Genomic DNA, 21,016 nt, shown 5'->3' on the forward strand with positions numbered 1-21,016 from the left:
AAAGAAAGAAAGAAAGAAAGAAAGAAAGAAAGAAAGAAAGAAAGAAAAGAAAGAAAGAAAGAAAAACTAAATATATCTTTCACCAGCTTTTGAGGTATAAGTCACACATGGATATATTCACACTAGAAAAATATAGTGCAAAATATGTGACTATGAATAACAAACATCTCCCAAAGAGATAAACTAGCATTAAGTTGAATTTCTAGAATGGCAAACTCTCTAGCGTATAGCACTGTCATTTATCATTTCACGTGTTAAGCAGCAGCATATTTCCAACTTTCATGTTGCAAACACTGAATCTGTTTCTATATTTACATTCACAGCTGGTTGGTTTTTTCACAGATGCTTCCACTACTAAGATAAGCTTTAAAGAACAGATGAATATGTCAAAATATTTGTCTTTTACAGAGAAAATAAAAATAATTTATATTTAAAATGATTACTTGTTTTAGGATCAACACGTATTGAGCTCTTTGCACTAGGATTGGAAAGACATGAGGATACAAATTAAGACATTTCACAGGTCATGCCAGAAATGAGAGAGCCTTCTATCTGTACGCCAATATTGGTCCTTTCCTATCTCTCTTAAAAGAACTGAATATTCAGATTACACTTACAGACAAAAAAAAAATTTCCCTGGATGCTAATTTATCTCTAATTTACAAAATCCCTTGTTCCTTCTATGTTTAAGTGTAAGGCAAGTAAGGTCAAATGAAAAGTAGGCCAGGAGCTTGTTATATGAACTCTATTCTTCAACACTAGATATTATTTTGATTTGTGAAGTTTGAGTGAAGTATTTAAAAGCACAAACTTGGGAATGAGATAAACCTGGCCTTCTCAACCTAGCACTTCTGGTTATTTAATTGGTGTTTAGTTATTTAACTTCTTTGCTTTTCTACTTCATCTCCTCTTCACAACCAGGGTAATAATGTTATCTTCCTCAGAATGGTTTGAGGATTAAATTGCGTTGAATATAAAGTGCTAGTACAGTGGTTAGCATATGATAACACTAAATTGCTTTTATTAAAATTACTATTTCTCCTTTTTTATCACGAAATAAAAATTTGCACCTATTTAAAACCTAAATGTTAAAAATGTATTTAAATATGTGAGCCATCTTCCCAACCTAGGCCCATAATTCCATTCTCAAAACATAAACAGCATAAAAAATTCCGTATGTATTAGTACATAACATTTGCTTATAATCATATGTTTCATTTTTATAAGGTGGGAATGTATTATCCACATTTTCAATATACTACTTTTTAATTTAGTTAATAATATATCTTAAATGGTCACCTGGATGGCTCAGTCGGTTAAGTGTTTGACTCTTTGATTTCAGCTCAGGTCATGATCTCAGGGTCTTGAGATAGAGCCTTGCGTGGGTTCCACACTCAGCTGGGAGTTTGCCCCCTGCCCACCCTCTAACCCACTCCCTGCTCTCTCTCTAAAATAAATAAATAAATCTTAAAAAAATATTTATATCCTAAAGAACGTGTATTACAACAGCAGAGTCATTTATTAATTATTTTTTTATTTTTTATTTTTTAAAATAAAGTCATTTAAAGTATGGATTGGTTATCAAGAATTTAATTAGCCTTCTACTAAATGTTTGTGTTATTTACATTTTGTGTGTGTTATTACAAATAATATTCTAAAGAACCTTAATTAATAAGCATCTTAGGTACAGTTGATAGTAAATATGTGAAAAAAATACTCCTACTGGATGAATTGTTGCATGAAATAATATGTGCATGTTCAATTTAATAAATAATGCCAGTTTGCCAAAATGGTAATGCCCATTTCCCCATATTCTATTATTATCAAAATCTCAACTATGATATATAATTGTTACTACATAGATCTAAAGTACTACAGCTTTAATTATATTTTGCTATCTAGATTTTTATATCAATACATTAGCAGGACTTTAACTGAAGCAACTAATTTAACTCTGTTGTGTTTCCTTTACCCTTGTCTGGAAAATAGAGTAACAACAACAACAGCAACAATATAATCCAATGGGATCTTATACTGATGAACTGTTACAATGAATGCAAAGGGCCTTATATATGTTAGATGCTCATTTAAAAAATAAATTGTGACTGGACGCCTGGGTAGCTCAGTTGGTTAAGCGACTGCCTTCGGCTCAGGTCATGATCCTGGAGTCCTGGGATCGAGTCCCACATCGGGTTCCCTGCTCAGCAGGGAGTTTGCTTCTCCCTCTGACCCTCTTCCCTCTCGTGCTCTCTATCTCTCATTCTCTCTCTCTCAAATAAATAAATAATCTTTAAAAAAATAAATAAATAAATTGGGACTTTTTCTATTATTGAAGAATACTTATTAAAATCTAGTTTCTTGTAGTAAAATTCAGTAGTATACTTCCTTGGAAACAAGGAGAACCATATAACTCTTGTTTAATCATTGTTAGGTTCCATACCTTGACTATAAAAAAAATAATAAGCCTAACTGGAATTTAGATAAAAACTTGAAAAAAAATAATAAACTGTTTGGCCATACTCATTGTCTAGAATATCTGGAACTTTTTCTATATGCACTGAAGCTAGTTGGACAAGATCATGTTCAATTAAAATTCTGATGGAGATTTTGACTAATTTCTTTTTGTGCTGTAAAGATTCATGTTTTTATTCAGAGCAATAAACCATGTACATTTAACCCTGGAAATGTTTGTCCCTGAAATGTAAAATAATCACTAACAGGATTTTTTAGGTGTGTGGTAGATAGAATTACTGTTCCCAACTCTTTTTTTCCTCCTCCTTAGCACTCCATACTCTTTGCCACTTGACTTTACATTACTTCCCATTTTGGGGACCAGAGTGAGTATTTATCAATCTATCTAGGTAGAATGACTGACTTTAAACAGATGATTAAAATGCTTTTTGTCACAAGGAGAACCAATAATGGAATTAAAAATAGGAAAATGTTTTTCAGTACCTAGAATTATTAATTTAATTAAATAAAATTACCTTTTTTTCAGAAGTTTCATGTCACTTTTATATTATCTATTTTGGTTATTCTCATATGTTTGAAATATCCATGCTAAAGATGGCAAGTCTGAAATAAAGTTAGAGAAAGGTCTTATTACTTCCTTAGATTGTCAATCTCACACTAAGTTACAAATTTGGATAAAGTAACTCAGTTCAAATATATAATCTTTCAGTAGTATTTACTGTAGAGATAAAATAAATCATTTGATCTAACTGAAAAAAAGTTAAAATTATTTTATGACTTTCCTGATTTATATGTTAATGACTTATTTTCCTTTAGCCAAAACCTCAAATACATGTATCTTGTAGTCTAAGCTCTTGCCTGATATTTCCTGGATTATTAAATAAATCTATAGAGTAAATGATAAGTAAATACATAAACAAATTAATTAAAATGTGATTTTAAAATAATCAATACACGAATTAATAAATAATGGACTATACACACACTAATATGAAATTGCCTGTAGGAGCACTCAGATGTATCAAAACAACTCAATAATGGCTAAGGGAATTATGATATTTTAACCATTCCACTATAAAGAGGTCTAGCCTAAAACAAATTATAATACATTTTTAAAGTCAAATTTGTTTTATTTTCATATGAAAAATAATTAAAAACAGAGTGTGTGCATTTAGAGAAGATATTTTTTAATATTCACTGACAGAATAAATCGTACTGCTATCATTCCAAAATGCAACTTCTCTAATCAGTTTACTGTTTTTGCTTCTGTGAAGCATTTAAGTATTTCTTTCTGTCTGGCTGTCTGCTGAGTCTGATAATATCCAGACATTGCATACTTTTCTGACACTTGAAAACTTATCTTTTTGAATGTTTAGGCATCTGTACTATCTTTTGGTGTACTGGAAGCTGGAAATTCAAATAATATGCTTTTAAAAAGAAATAATCTTAGCAGAGATTAAAACATGTGATTTTAATCCTGAACAGTGTATTTTAGTATTTTTCTCCTCTGTAAGATATGTCAACCATAAAGACTTGCAAAAATACAGCCCTGGTGAGATCTCAACTTTCTCATCATTTTATAGGATATTAATGGGCTGTGTTCATGCCATCAAATCCCTTGACTGTTTGATTAAGCAGCATCTTGGAGGTAAATTATTTTATACCTAGAATTTCTGTCAAGCCTTAGATCTTAGAAAAAAACATGTTGATTACTTAAACATAGCGATTTAAAGCATAGGGATTTGGTAGTACTGATTCACAGAATGCTTGACTATTGTGAGGTGTGTCAATTTAAACAATATGATTAAGTCTATACATTGCCATCTTGGAAGCAGTAATAGTTCTTTGGTTTATGGCTTCATAGCATCCCAGTGGACATGCAAGAAGTTAAACACCCTTACAAGAAAGTAACTTAAATATCAAGGAAGTAGCATAACAGGAGCAAAAGAGTTTTCCTGAACTTATTTTACTGTTTCTTAAGACCTATTTTGGTAATTGAACCAATTTTTAAAAGACACTTTTAATTTAAATTGAACATTTGAAGCAAAATACAAATTTTAAAAATAATGTTTCATTTGCATACAAGTAGGGGTTTATTCCTTTAAGGTGAGCAAATGCTAACATCTATTGAAAACTGTTAATTTAAAAATCTACTTCCATTTCAGCAATAGAATGTGGGCAAACAAATTAAGGCATATGTAATAAAATTAACAATCTTGGTAACCAATATAAGGGTTTAGATTTTTTATCAGATAAGCAGATGGGCCTTATTCATATAATCTGTAAAATCAAATTAAATGTATTAAGTTCATTGTACAAGTAATCAGTCTAATTTAGATGAAGACAACTCACACAGTGTTAGAGTCAGAAGAAATGTTTGAAATTCTCTGCTCTAACCATGAATTCATTAAAGTCCCTATACATCCCTGCAGAATAGATATAGTGACATAGAACTCTCTATCAAAGGAAGTATCCCATTTTTTTTATTCAGTATCATATTAAAAAACACACACACAGTATTTGTTATATAGAGCTAAAATCAGGCTCCTGAAACTTCTACTTGCTAAATGTAATTCTAATCTCTTCAGAGTCAGAGTAAATCTGCTTCAACTTCAACAACATAACTCTTTGCATTTATGAAAAATACCATTTATCTTATGAATTACATCTACTTTAAATCAAATATAGCAAGTTCTTAGAATTCATAGGCAATAAACCAACAACATTAGAATAAATAAACAGCCCAAACTGGTCCTTTATTTATGATAAATCCAAGAGTTTGGCACTCATATCTATCCCTAAACACACAGCACTAGGAGTAAAGGAAATGAAAACAAATGCACTAAAGGACATCAAACAATATAACATTTTAACAAAAATATGGAAAACTTCCACATGAGACAGATTTAAGTAGAGTTTCTCTTGTTAAAGGAAGGCTGAAGGGCACAAAGGGACATTCATGAATTTCCCCTTCACTTCTCTTGTAGCAACCCAGGCTCCTCCAAGGAGAGACTTTGCTTTCTAAGGAATATAGTTTGAAACAGTTAAATATGAAGTTTTATGCAAGAACCTTTTTTTTTAAACTGGTTTGATGAATGTAGTGTTCCTTGACCTATCAAAAGAAAAATAATTGTTTTCTTTTGGAATGAATTTGGGTTCTCAAAGAAGAGATCAACTGTTGACCTAAGTGCAATGTCAGATACCCACACACTCCAATTCCATAATCATTAACAAGAGAAAATATTACAAGTTAAACATCATCCTAATTCTTTCAGTAAATGTAACCAGTGAAGAGGTGAATCTGGGCAGCATTAAGAATACATTCTTATTTGCTTATGAGTGGTTATCTAATTCAAGAAAGAGAAGGCTACTTTCCATTATTAATATAGGATTAATTCCTACCACAATTGATTGTACAGTGATGTTGCCTACTGTTAAACCTGAAAATTATTAGACGTCAGTATTATACCAAAATCTGTAGCAGGGCCCTCTTAGTAGATTGCATTTTGTCCATGCTTTCCCTTAACTCCATTGAGATGAATGCAATTCCATTTAAAACAATTGTAATGCCTGAAGTTGATTTGATTTAATTAGGTGATTTCAACCTATGATTTTTGTAGCAAAGTTATGAGATAAAAATAAATAGATATGTCTGCAGTTTAAAATGAATCCACAATGGGGCACTTGGGTGGCTCAATTGAGTGTCTGTCTGACTCTTGATCTCACATCAGGTCTTGATCTCAGGGTCATGAGTTCAAGCCCTGCATTGGGTTCCATGCTGGGTGTGGAGCCTACTTAAAAAAAAAAAAATGAACCCACATCATGTAATAATAATATCCTCTTTTTGGAAATAATTTTCATCATTACAAAGTTTGATCCAAATATATTTATGGCATCACATGGAAAATACACATTCATATGCAGTGTTTCATTTAATTGATTCATTAATTCAGCAAATATTAATTAAGCACTTATAATATTTGGCATCATTGCTACAACAATGAATATTAAAATATTTTTTATTCATTTAATTAAAGTATAGCAGAGAATACAAATGCTAAATACATAGTTGTTAAACAAACAAACAAACTAAAAAACTGACACTTCCAGCTCTTAGTTTTACACAATTCACTTTTTGCCTTTGTTGCAGTCATCTGATAATCCATGCTTTCTCCCACTCTCTTTGGAGATTTTTGTTTTAGGCTCATTCTCTATCTCCAAGATAATTCTATGTTAATCACTGGTGGGTTATTCCATGACTAATCTTTCAATCATAAATATTTTCCCTCTTGCCTTCTACTGTCCAATTCACCCATTTACTCCAATGGTCATCTACCTCAGATCAATTTCTTGGATGAATATAAACCGAATGTATCCAGTGACTAAAGATGTACCAGATTATATGAAAAATGATATAGTCACTTGATCAATAATAAACTATATTTCCTTCATAATCTTGATTTCAGTCATTTAACTCTCTAACAACACTTTGTTTCTATCTCATTCTCTATAGTAGCTTACTCCACCAAAATTTGATTCACATTTGGACTTACTTTCTATTGATTCTCTCTCCTTTATCTAACTTTCACCAACTACATAGTCTCATTTCATTCTTTAACAAGCTTAAATTTTAGTTAGTAATTATAACTATATACATAAATATATCAACTTCTTTGTGTGTTTTTGCTCCACTATACTTTAATTCATTATACTTGTGTAGGTAAAATAAAACCTCATATCCAGCATTCTATTTCTTGTCTGCACCCATTCAGTTGAATGTGGTTGAACAAAAGCACACTTTTGACAGGTCTCACTTTAAGTTCATGATAATTAATCTTAAGGTCTTCATTTTTGTCCATCATTCATACTATATATTTGCTGTCCACTCACTACTGAACTCTTACAGATGAGTAATTCATGATTTCTTCTCTCACCACTACCAATTAATCCATCCTCACACTCAGCTAATGATTTTGATTGATATTTCTCCAAGAAGATTGAAGAAGAAATACAATAAGCTCTCCTCTCCACGTATATCAATGTAACTTGAGCTATTCTTTATTTATTTCCTTTTTTCCTAATACTTGACAAACTTTCTTTACTACTATAAAATACAGCTCTTCTACTTGCTCTCTAAATTCTATCCTCATTTATCTACTCAAAAACAAAATTATAACAGTTGAGTATTCACTTAAAAAGCTAATAGAACACCCACCTTTTGCTCCATATATCTGGAATGTGCCAGTCACTCAGGACTTATTAAGACTTTACTCAGTCATTCAATGATATAACTTAGTGGTCAGTTTTGCAGATCACACATTATTCAAGAGTAGGATTATAGGCTGTTAGAATAAGTCCATGGTAACTACAATGTGTATAAGTTTAGAACTAGGAATTTAAGGCACCATTCTAATAATCTGTAATTTATATGCAAATTACAATTAAAATTAATATTTTAATAAAATGACATCTTTATAATGCTTCGTTTTTCCAAACAAGGAATTATATATTTGTTCCAGATATATATTAGTCCCAATAAGTTTTCTTTTTTTTAAGATTTTATTTATTTATTGTATTTTATTTATTTATTTTTTTTAAAGATTTTATTTATTTATTTGAGAGAGAGAGAATGAGAGATAGAGAGCACGAGAGGGAAGAGGGTCAGAGGGAGAAGCAGACTCCCTGCTGAGCAGGGAGCCCGATGTGGACTCGATCCTGGGACTCCAGGATCATAACCTGGGCCGAAGGCAGTCACTTAACCAACTGAGCCACCCAGGTGCCCGCAATAAGTTTTTTCATAGATAGATATAGTTTTATCAAATTATTTTATCTTGCAATGCTACTGCAAATGGATCATTTCACAAAATATGTTCTAATTGAATATCAAAGACATAAAACAGAAGATACATACCTGTAATCCACAGGAAAATATTCCTATAAGACATGAGTTATTTTATATACTAAAATCTCCTTGAAAATTTCAACTGTAAAATAACATAATACTGTCCATGAAAGTCAAATATGCAAGAAATGAAAGCTCTAGAGAGGGAAGAGTGAAGTAATACTGATGGAATGTGGCTATATAATGATTATAGATCCAACAAAAGCCTGAGAAAACAGACTGGCCCTCTGGCAGATGCTTATGTTGGGTTACATTGAAATGAGTAGAGATTTTAGAACTCCACTCTAGGTTGAAGTGACTGAATTAAGGAATGGATCAGTCTCAAAACACAGCTGTTCCCTCTCAAAATTTGTACTAAATTTTGAATCTGCAAGGGAAAGAAAGCTAAAGAGCTTTACTGAAAACGTTATGAAGAGTTGAAATGAGTTGCCTATGGCCTTTCAGGGCTAAGGAAAGGAAGACTTAATAGGGTTTCAATGGAAATTCTTAGAGGGTCACATCCTAAAGATGAACCAGATGTAATCTTGCTAAATGGTAATTCTACTCAAGTCCAGGTTCATTTCTGGCAAGACTGAGGTGATCAGCCTCAAATTTCTATTACAGAAAATAAAGAATGCTTTTTGAGGAAGGATAACATCATATTCTATAGCTAATTTATACAAAATGTCCAATGTATAATAAAGAGCAGTAGAAATACTACAAGGCAACAAAATGTGGCCATTGTTTAAGATAATGTTCAAGATAAAACCATGTCATAGAGGTAGATTCTGAGGTGATTTAGGAATTAGAGCTATTCAAACAAGGACTTCAAAATAATATAATCTATATGTCTAAAATAATAGGGGACAGAATGGAAAGAATAGGCAAAAAAAGGAATATTATAAAAGATTTGAATGTGCTAAAAAAGTTAAAAAACATTATAGAAGTGAAAATAACCATATTTGAAATTAACTTAATAAATGGACTATTGACATGTTAGATCCAGGAGTAACAACTAGAAGTGAAATGAACAACAGGTCAGTAAAAATATCAAAATTAAAGCACAGAAATAGAACAAAAGGGAAAATGATTAAAGTATAAAGGACACATGAAACATTCTCTAAAAGAAAAAAAGGAAAGCGCAACTACAAGGAAGGAAATAGTAAAAATAAGAACACATACAAATGAAAAAACAAATGTACAATAGAGAATATCTACAAGGGTTGCTCGGGTGGCTCAGTTGGTTAAGCGTCTGCCTTCGGCTCAAGTCATGATCCCAGGGTCCTGGGATGGAGTCCTGCATCAGGCTCCTTGCACAGTGGAGAGCCTGCTTCTCCCTCTTCCTCTGCCCCCTGCTCATGCTCTCCCTCTCCCTCACTCTCTATCTCTCTCTCTCAAATAAATAAAATAAATAAAAATTTTTAAAGAAAAGAAAAATAATACCTACAAGTTAAAAGCTGATTCTTTAAAAGATTAATAAAACATGATGAACCTCTAGAAAGGCTAGGTAGAAAGAGAGTGAATGAGAGAGGGAGAGAGAAAGAATAATTATTATTATCAGAAATAAAAATGGGGACATCAATACAGATTTTACAGGCACCAAAAGAAAATAAAAAGTTAAAATGAATACATTTCATAAAATATAAAAGGACAAATACCTAAAAAAAAAAATCCTACAACTAAACAAAGATGGCAGAAGAAAATACAGAAAAATCTGAACACTAATGATGTTAAATACCTTATTATAAATCACTGTCACAAAGAAAACAGAGGCCCAGATATTTTATCAGTTAATTTTTCCCAATCATTTACAGGGACAAAAAAAATAATGCTAATCTTCCACAGATTAGAAAAAAAAAATCTCTTAGCAAATTTTATGATGCCTAGTAACCTTAATACTAAATCCTAAAAAAGACATAAAAGAAGAACTCATAAGATATAAAAACACACCTTAACAAATTCAAAAGAATAGAAATGATACATTGTCTATTCTTAGACCACAATAGAATTAAACTAGAAATCAATCACAGAGAAATAGCTGGAAAATCCCCAGGTACTTGGAAATCAAATAATATGCTTCTGAAAAACATGAGTCAAAAAAAGAAATTTCAAAAAAAATAAAATATTTTGATCTAAATGAAAATGAAATATAACTAAAAATTTATGGAAGCAACAGGAATGCTTACAGGGAAATTTATTGAACTGAATACATATATTAGAAAAGAAGAAAGATCTAATATTAATAATCTAATCTTCCAACCTAGAAAACTAGAAAAGAAGAACAAATTAAAATCAAAGTAAGCAGAAGAAAAGAAATAATAAGAATTAAAGCAGAAATCATTGCAATTGAATGAAAGAAATCAATTAGAGAAAATCAATGAAACCAAAATTTGGTTCATTGGAAAGATCAATAAAATCAATAAGCCTCTAGCCAGGTTAACTAAGAAAAGGAGAAATGAAAGAGGGAAACCACTACAGATCTCATGGATGTCAAAAAGATAAAGAACACTACATCAAAAACTAATGGTGTAATGTATGGTGATTAACATAACAATAAAAAATTTAAAGAAAAAAAAAAGAAAGAACCATCCTTCTCCCTACTACCAACCTTAGTAAAAGGCAAGATTTTACAAGAATGCAATAACACACATGACTTGAAAAAAAATCACTTTAATTGATAATTGTCTTCAATAAAAAGACAAAAAGAAAAAAAAGATAAAGTACATGCACACAAGCGCGCACACACACACCAACCAAAGAAACAAACCATAACAAGATATAAGCAAGCAAAATCAAGATATACATATGAAAGATAACACATCATAATCAAACTAGGGTTGTTTCAGAAATGCAAGGGCAGCTTATCACTAAAAAAAAGCAGAAAATTGATATGATTTTCTTCATAGCTGCAAATCAAACTTTTGACAAAATTCAACCTCTATTTTTTAAAAATATATTTAGTTAACCAAACATAGAAGATAATTTCTTTTATCTTTATACCAAAAATGGAAAACATCCTGTGCAATGATGAAATAGTAAATGATTTCTTTGAGTTTGGGAATGAAACAAAAATGCCCACATTTGTCGATATTGTAGTAGAGATCCTCATCACTATATTCAGGTAAGAAATATAAGTAAAAGACATAAATACTGGATACAAATTCAGTATAAAAATCAAAAGAATTTCTGTACACCAGGAACAAATAATATGAAAATCAAAGTTTAAATATTATTTGAAATATCATTACATATGGGGACGCCTGGGTGGGTCAGTTGGTTAAGTGTCCGGCTCTTGGTTTCAGCTCAGGTTGTGATCTCAGGGTCATGGGATCAAGCCTTGTATTATGCTTTGAGCTCAGCGTAGAGTCAGCTTGTCCTTCTCCCTCTGCTCTTCCCCCTCTGCTCCTCTCCCTGCTCTTTCTTTCTCTCTCTTTCTCTAATAAATAAATCTTTAAAACAATATAGCATTACATATGATAAATTCCTAGGAATAAATCTAAAATTGTATAAGATCTTGACACTGGTAAGTATAGAACATTGCTAGGACAAATTAAAGAAGAACTAAATACATAGTTTGGAAGTTTCAATATTTTATAGATGTTGACTTTCCAAATGTAATCTATAGATGCAGTTCAATAGCAATCAAAATTTATTCAAGCTCTACAACTGGAAATTTACAACTGAATTTTAAAGATTTTAAAATTCTTTTAAAAGCGAAAAGAACCAAAAAAAGACACGTTAAACTTAGAGAAGAGTATAGCTGAAGGAATTTGTAATACCAAATAGTCACACCTATTTAACCTTGTGTTAAAAAGATAGTATGGTATTGGCACAAATTACAACAAAATATGTATAGAGGCAGATCCACCCCTGACTCGTGACAAAAGTGACACTTACTAAAAACATATATTGACATCTATAACATACTATACACATATATGTATGCATATATGCATGCAGCTCAGAAGGATTATAGATTGCAAAGTGGAAGTTATCTTAAAAATGCTTTAGGGGAAAGTATATGAGGATATCTTCCTGACCATGGAATAAGCAAAATTTCTTTAAACAGAATACAAAGATGCTTACCATAAAAAAAAGTTTGGTAAATTTGATAAATTAGAAACTTTTGTTTATCAAAATACTGTTATGAGAGAAAACAGATACCTCCTAAAACAATAAATGATATTCCTCTCTCTCTCTCTCTCTCTCTCTCTCTCTCTATATATATATATATATATATATATATATATATATATATATATGAATCCATGTATGTAACCAAAATCAAGAAACAGAACATTACTAGTATCTCAAGAAACATTACTCATATCCATTCTAGTCATTATCAAGCCCTTTTTCCTTAAGAGTTACACTATCCTGACTTCTAACATCACAAAGGATACTCATTTCCTTCACTTAAATGGATTAGAATATATATAATATCTAGTTTATTTCACTCAACATATTTTTTGTAAGATGCATCCATACTGTTGTAACTGTCTTTGCTATATAGAATTCCACTATATGGTTATACCACATTTTATTTATCTTTTCCATTACATGGTAGACATATAGACTCTAGATATAAAGATGTTCTAAACTATAAATATTATACACTTCAATACTTGTATTTTGGTCAAGATATGAACAAAATCAACAAAATTTTGTTGGTTGTATACCTCAGCAGTGAGGCTAGAATCAAAGGACTTATCTCACCTCACATGACTTATATAATCTGTAGGTGTCTGTAAAATAGGATAATATTGGTAATAATAATGCTGACTTCCTAGATTTACAGTAAGAAATAAAGAAGAAAACTTCAACCTTGACAACATCTGGAAGATCATAAGCTCTAAATAAAATGCTAACATTCTCTACTGCCAGTCCCAATTTCCTTCCTTGTTGTCAACTGTGATCTTTGGGGATTTGGAAAGTTAACAAACATAGTGAGACTAATCTAGTTTACTTACTTTTCTTTTTTTTATTATGTTATTTTAATCACCATACATTACATTACTAGTTTTTGATGTAGGGTTCCATGATTCATTGTTTGTGTATAACACCCAGTGCTCCATGCAGTACGTGCCCTCTTTAATACCCATCACCAGGCTAACCCATCCCCCTCCCCCCTCCCCTCTAGAACCCTCAGTTGGTTTACTTACTCTTAGCAGAGTTTGTTTGTTAAGACCTTGGCACCTGATGGAATCATGAGAGCATGCTAAACCTTAACTTACAGGTAAGTTTTTAGCACCATTCTCTAAAATTTTGTTTAAATATTACATTTTTATTTGTCAATGTTAAAGTATTATAGCACTGTTTTCTGCTAAATGAAAATTTCTCAGTGATTACTAAACACATAAACATACTCCCTTTTTATGTCAGGATGACCCCTTTTGGCAGGGTAACACCTCTCCCTGCCCTCCAAAAAAGGAATAGTGAAGGACATTTACAAACTATAACAAAGATTTTGCTAAGCAATAATAGTTGTAGAGGACAACAATTAGTCAATAGAGGATCAGCCACAAGACTATTGGTTAAACAGCTGAGAATTTTTTTTCTATGAAATTAGGGAATTTAAGAATGAGAACACTGTTTGTCCCATGACCCTCCCACTCTTTTAAAATAAAGAATTAAAAAAACAATTACACAAAGCCCAAGCCAAATCATTCTGAGAAGGCATGTCTTCCTCGAAAGTCTTTTGAGTGAGCTCCTGCTTTTTCCTTTCTGAGAAGGAGAAAGGATTGGGGCCTCCTTCCTCTCTGGGGTTTATGAACGTGGCTGCTGGCTTGGTTTGGCCAGTGGCCATCTAGATCTCTGCAGTTTGCTCCAGCTACCAGGATCTTTCAGCAACTTTCTGTCCTTCCTCGGCCCAGATTTTGATGTGGGCTAGCTGACATCCTTCTTTCTTTTCTCAGCTTTTGTGTGATCTTTTAGAAAAATATATTTTTTAACATTAAAGAAAATAAATCCACATGCAAGTGAACCCATGCAGTTCAAACCCATGTTATTCAAGGTTCAACTGTAGTTTTCTATAGCACTGAAAAATCTCATCTTTCGCATTAGTCACATTACTTTCAATTTGACATTTATTTGTCTCTAATTGCTTTCTGGACACTAAAATTGCAATCAGTTCTACTAACTGAAATGATTATAATAAAAATGTCATATTAGGTGAAATTCATCTTTGTAGCTCTGTCACTTGCTATATTTGCCCCTCCAATTCCCCAAAGAGAAAACTAAATGCTTTCTGATTTCAGGACGTTTGTGACTTTCAGTCTCTCCCTGCCATCCTCCCAAGTTTCTCATTCAAATAACTGCAGGCTCTCTACCCCTTATCCGTGGTTTCCCTTTCAACGGTTTCAGGTACCCGAAGTCAAACACAGTCTGGAAGCAGATGATCCCCCTTCTGATGTATCATCAGAAGGTCCTCAGTTGCCTAGCACTTCATCAGAGTGTCTCCATCATTCATCTCACCTCAGCTCCTCATGCAGGCATTCATTGTATCATCTCATACATCCTCACAAGAAGAGGAAGGTAAGTAACAGTACAATAAGATACTTTGAGAGAGAAAGACACTACATTCACATAACTTTTATTATAGAGTGTTGTTATAATTGTTCTATCTTATTAGTTATTGTTGCTAATTCCTTGCTGTGCCCAATTTATAACTAAACTTTATCATAAGTATATATATATCTATAGGAAAAAAAAAAACAGTACATATAGAATTCCATACTCTCTGTGGTTTCTGGCCACCACTGAGGGCCTTAGAGCATATCCTTCTATGCATAAGGGAGGACTATTGTATCTCCTATCATACCATTCAGAAAAGTAAATACCCTCATGCTCCCTGCTTTCAGTGCCTTGACAACTTTCACTCTTCCATTACACACTCCAAAATTGTTTCTCACTTGAATCATCTCCCATCATGCCATTAAGAAAACTCTGTAATCTTTCCACTTTTAATTATCTTGAAAGAATTGCTAATCAGTAGACACTGACATTTTGCTGTAGCTCAGAATACCAATAGATTCTCTCTTTGCAGATTTGTCTCCATCACTTATATACATTCTGTCCTATATCTAATTTCTTCCTTAGTGGCATTAATTCCCCTTATTCTCTGAGAAGTCTACAATTTCTCCTTACAATTGTTTATAAAATATTCTTGTCTCTCTAATTACTGATATAACCATTCCTTTCTGGTATTCCCCTCTCATCAAGTTGTTGGTACATACTCTCCTTTCATTTGTAACTTAAGCAGATTTTAGCTATATCACTTCCTAGAATCTGCTCACAGGTCAACAATCATTGTGATGTTTTCAAGACTGATAAATACATTTCTATCTTTAAGTTTTCTGAACCTATCTCTGCCATATATTTTTAAGGAAAATCCACTGGGGCATGGAAATACAGAGGTTTGTTGTTTGAAGTAAGCCATTCAAAAATGATTCTTTCCATTTCTGAATAGAACTTATTTGGCAAATGCATCCTTCCAGGGTCTTAAACACTAATTTTCAGGTTCAACAACTTTATTTGATTAGGCAATATAACTTATCAGATTCAGTGATCGACCTGAGAATGGCAGTATAGTTACTGTTTAAACACAGATTCTGGACCAAGTTGCTTGGGTTGAATCCTGGCTAGATGGTTAGTCACCACTTTCTAACCATGAGACTTTTAAAAAGTTACTTAAACTTCTCTCTTTCTCAGTCTTGCACTCTGTAAGATAAGGATATTAATAAGGTTGTTATAAATATTACATGGGATAAATACGGATAAAGCACAAAGAACAGTGTCTTCTCATTACAAATGTTTTATGAGTGTTAACTAATATGTAAGGATAGGATTTCAAGCTGAAAAGTTAATAAAAGAGTGATGTGTGTTAGTTTGATATACCTTACACACTGACATAAGGCTTTGATGACTGAGTCCAAAATGAGAAAACACTAGAGAGGCAATTTAGACAAATCATCATTCACTGTTAGTCAATATAAGGGATGACTGAACTGAAAGCCAGGAGATGATGAAAGAATTTTCTTTTAGGATAAGAAGAAATTGTCATTAGTGGACAGGAAATAGACTGAAAGGTTCATATTATTTGTAATAGCAAGAGATATGTCTTTTCAGGTGCTGTATGAAAGAACCAGTCTCTACTCAGAAAAGAATCACCTTTCTATTGCTTCCTTCAATCCATTGTGCAAAAGTTCAATAATTTATAGTCCCTTGAAGAAGCAGTAGACATTGAAACCAAAGTTGACTTCTACCTTCTGCAGGCAACATAACCAGGCTGAAGAAAATACACTGGCATTCTATGGACTACTGAGTCAGCAAAAATTTTAAGCCATAATGAAGACCTGAGCAGACAGGACTTATATTATTTCTTCTTATGAGATTTGAGAGAATGATGACTTGAGGAAAATTGAATGTCTACATATACAGGAGTCTCCAAAGGCCAAGGGCCAGTACTATTAGAAATTAAAAAATGTTAAACACATTTTTTTCTCCATAAAATGAATTCATTTGCTATCTTTCTTTCACTAAGTTTAAGCCATGTGATTTATTACACTGGAGAAGAGAAAGCAATTACAAATACAGTGAAAAAGAATTAGAACATGCTGTCAACAAGTTCCCAATTAACAGGAAGGAAAAGTAGATAATTCTTTTGTTTCCAGAAGGAAGGTAGGAAAAGTACAGGAGAAGAGCAACGTATAACAAATTATTTTTCTGTTGTCCTTAAGGATGAATCCAAAGAAGGTGAGTATTCAGTGAGAAAAAAGCTCCTATAAGATGCAAGAGGGAATTCATGAATAATGGAGGTGTAGTATACTGCCATGCCTTTTGGTCTTTGACAGGAGATTGTTTTTAAGTCAAAAACACCAGCTTAACTGCAGCACATTAAAAAATACAGCAACACATTTTTAGATAAGAATAGGCTAGAGTTTCTATTGCTCAGCTTTTCCATCATTTTGAAAGGGTACAAACATTCCTGCATATTCCCACTGTGAGCCAGAGGGCCTGCCATGTGGTCCTGCAGATGGTGGCAGGTTGAATTGATTTACCAGGAACTAATGAGAAAGCAGTCAGGCTTCAGAAACAACCAAGATGATGTTAAGTCACTTGAAGGCAAACCCCAGAACTTGGACAGCACCCAGAGCATAGAACACTTGTATAGCCAACATCTATGGGATGCCCTGTGATCAGGTGTATGAGGGATGTAGAGAGAGGTGAGTGAAAGCCTCAAGGTTAGCAAAACAATGAACTGCTCCTCTTCAACCCGCCATGATGACACTTAAGTTATTCTGCAAGAACAGAAAATATCTTGGGGAATCAATTGATAAAAGAGAAATAGCCCTGATAAGGAGTTAAAACTTTAATAAATATCAGAATGGCAGAAATGCAACTTTATTCTAGGCAGCCCAGCTAAATTATTACAGATCTCTGCTTCCCTTTCAGTGGAACGTAGTCATATAGATGTAGGTAAAAGTTGCTAACTGAGACTTTTGGGGACTTCTTAAATAGAGGACAGTTAGCCTGTTGACTGTCCTCCTTTCTGCTGCATGGGATATGGGCCTTATAGATGGAATTACAGGTGACTTCTTGTGACTCTAAAGTTAGGACCTCATGCTAATCATGGAGTTGGAGAAAGAGAGAAGATGTCTGGGTTCCTGAAGTACTATGGAGGTCCCATGCCAGTTGGGGTCTGCTTTTCCCCAGAACTAGCTCTGAACTGCCAGTTTTTCAAATAGTGCTAAGTGAGAGAAAAAATAATTTAAGCCCATATTATTTCTGTTTTCTGTTTCCTAAGTGATACAGAATTTGGTACCTAAAACTATGATGCTGCATAAATGTGGAATTGACTGAATGGAAAGGCTGGGAAGTAAATAATAAGGACTAACAAATACCAATTGGAAATTTCATCTGGAGACCTGGTGACCCTTGGAATGCATTGGCAAACTATTTGGTCAAACTTTCACCTTCCTTTTTTTTTTTTCTTTTCCTATTTTTTTTTTTGTTACTCAAAAAACCTTTCATATTTTTATTTAGCTGATTCTGTGCTTATGCTTCAACACTTTCACAATGATTTTCTGCTCCTCAATGAGGAAAGCATGCTTGATTCCGTCATGAACACAAAATTTAACACACATGGAACCATCATAGCCCCTGCTGACATGTGTTTTTATTGTTGTTGTTATTTTCATTTTAGACAACCTCTTAAGAACTGTAGGTCTCACAGCACAAACTCCTCGAAGTCAGCCTGGACACGTGCCACATGAGAATTTTGGTGCTTTCCCAACCTTCTTGGTATAAAGATAAATGATTCTATTACCAGGGGTTCAGGACAACCTATTTTTGTTAGAGGCTGTATTGTAGTACAGCCTATGATGGTATGTCAAATGCGGGACCTTTCTGAATGCCTATCGACATCGTCCTGAGAAGAGGCACCTTCCTTATTTTGAATAGCAGACTGAATCATCAGGCTATAGCACTAAGATGAATGTAAGAATAGATTAAGAGCATTGATGCATATTGGCTGTTTTGTTCTGTGTTTAGCAAAATGCTATAAAACAGAGAAGTCAGAGTACAGTTAGTCATTCTGTAAAGTAAAGGAAATTGCAACACTCTTAAGGGATTCCTTTATATTGTTAAGGGAGGCAAAGTTGACAGAGTCAACCTTGGAATATTGCAGGGCTGAAAAATCAAGTGCTTCTCTTCTCCAGTTTGAAATGATTAGCAATGGTTGCACGATAGGAGTCTTACCTGGAGATAAAGTGACATAGCCTTACCTGGATATAAAGTGATATGGCACATTTTCATGTGTTCAAATGCTGGATATTTAAAGAAGATTTAACCGATCATTCGGGAGGCAAAACAGTTTTATTACAACTACTGTGTGACTGCCTGGAAAGCAAAGACCCAATTATACCTGGAATCTCCAAAATTCCCTGGGCTTTGCCTGGTAAAAAAAAAAAAAAAATATATATATATATATATATATATATATATATATATATATATATATATATGGAATTGGCAAGGTACTAAAAGGGCATGTAAATATTTATATTTGATAAAAGATATAGCATAGGAAGTAGAATGTAAAACATTTGAGCTATGGCTCAAACACACCATTTAAGTGTATAGGATTGGCCAGTTATCCCTTTAGTGTGCATTTCAAATCCATTGTCTGCTACACCATTTCAAATTACCATAATCTGTGGTTTACTCTTTGGCAAAACTCTCCTTCACTGCCTCCTACCTTCATTAAGTGTTATGTATTATTTATTTAGAAACATTTCAAGCATGAGGAAGTGAATTATATAAATAATCATTATATATGACATGTGTTATCATATATATGTTATACATATTATGATATATGATATATTATTATAAAACAATATAAACAATGGGTCACCACTACTCAGACTAAGAAATAAACCTCTATAAGCACAGCTGAAATCCTAGTTCACATTCACCCCCACTATTGCCCACTCCTGCCAGAGATAACCATAACCCTTAATCCAATTTTTTAATTCCCATGTATATTATAAATTTGCTACTTATGTACATGTCTCTAAATAATGTGCATAATTTTTCATATAAATAGTACCCTACGCTATATGCCTTCCTGAAAATTCCTTTATTTCAACTTCATATGCTTCAGGTTTATCCAACTTAATAAATGCAAATCAAGTTTACCATTTTCAGATTTCCACTGGATGACTTTACCAAATGCATTGGTTTGGGCTTTTATTATTGTTAATGTTGTTTTGCACTAGCAAAAAATTCTGATACAAAAGTTATTTCTATATTTTTTTCTTCTACCTTGTGGAAGAGTTTCTTTATGTTATATACTTGAGCCATAGGGTATAGAGGTCATAGGGTATGCACATATTTAACTCCATAAGCATTTCCAAATTGCTCCCCAAAATGGCTGTAAAAACTTCCACATCCACCAGCAGCAATATATGGGCTTTCCTATTTCTCTACATCCTTACCACACCATTATTGGCAAACATTTAAATTACTGTCTAGTTTAGGGGCGTGATGGATATTTAATTGTAGTTAAATTTTACATATCCATAACTTCTGAAGAAGTTGAAATTCTTTTCATATATTTATAGGTTCTATAGCCTCCTCAATAAAATCAGTTTATACATTTTGCCACTCTTACAATTTAGCATTTTTCCATCTTATTTTTGATTGATACAAGGGTATTTTGAAGTCTAGGTATTAATTCTGTCAATTATATGCATTTCAAATGTATTCTTCCAGCCTAGAACTTGACTTTCACTCTTTTTAATGCTATCTTTTCAGACAAAACAATATAATCAAATTATCATCCTTTTTCTATATGTTTTCTGTTTTCAGATACATTAATAAATACTCCCCATACCCTACAGTCATGAAGAATATTCATATTCTCTACCATATTTTTTGTTTTCTTACATAGAACTATTTAATACCCAGAAATTTTATATATCATGTGAAGTAAAGAGTCACTTTTTAAAATGGAAAATTATCTTTAGCATTACTTGTTGATTTTTTTCTTTTTTTTTAAAGGTTCATTTATTTATCTGAGAGAAAGAGAGAGAGTGCAGGAGGAGGGGCAGAGGGAGAGGGAGAGAATCTCAAGCAGACTCCCCTCGGAGCACAGAGCCC

The 21,016-nt window shown here is 32.7% G+C and overlaps 1 pseudogene; it reads left to right on the forward strand.

The window, feature by feature from the left end:
• The window catches only part of LOC112825986 (cytoskeleton-associated protein 2-like), an 86,028-nt pseudogene that overhangs the window by 49,962 nt on the left and 15,050 nt on the right, over nt 1-21,016 (forward strand).

The sequence above is a fragment of the Callorhinus ursinus genome, unplaced genomic scaffold, assembly GCF_003265705.2.
Source record: "Callorhinus ursinus isolate GAN/ISIS: 27379988/994484 unplaced genomic scaffold, GSC_fseal_2.0 scaffold4, whole genome shotgun sequence".
Lineage (NCBI taxonomy): Eukaryota > Metazoa > Chordata > Mammalia > Carnivora > Otariidae > Callorhinus > Callorhinus ursinus.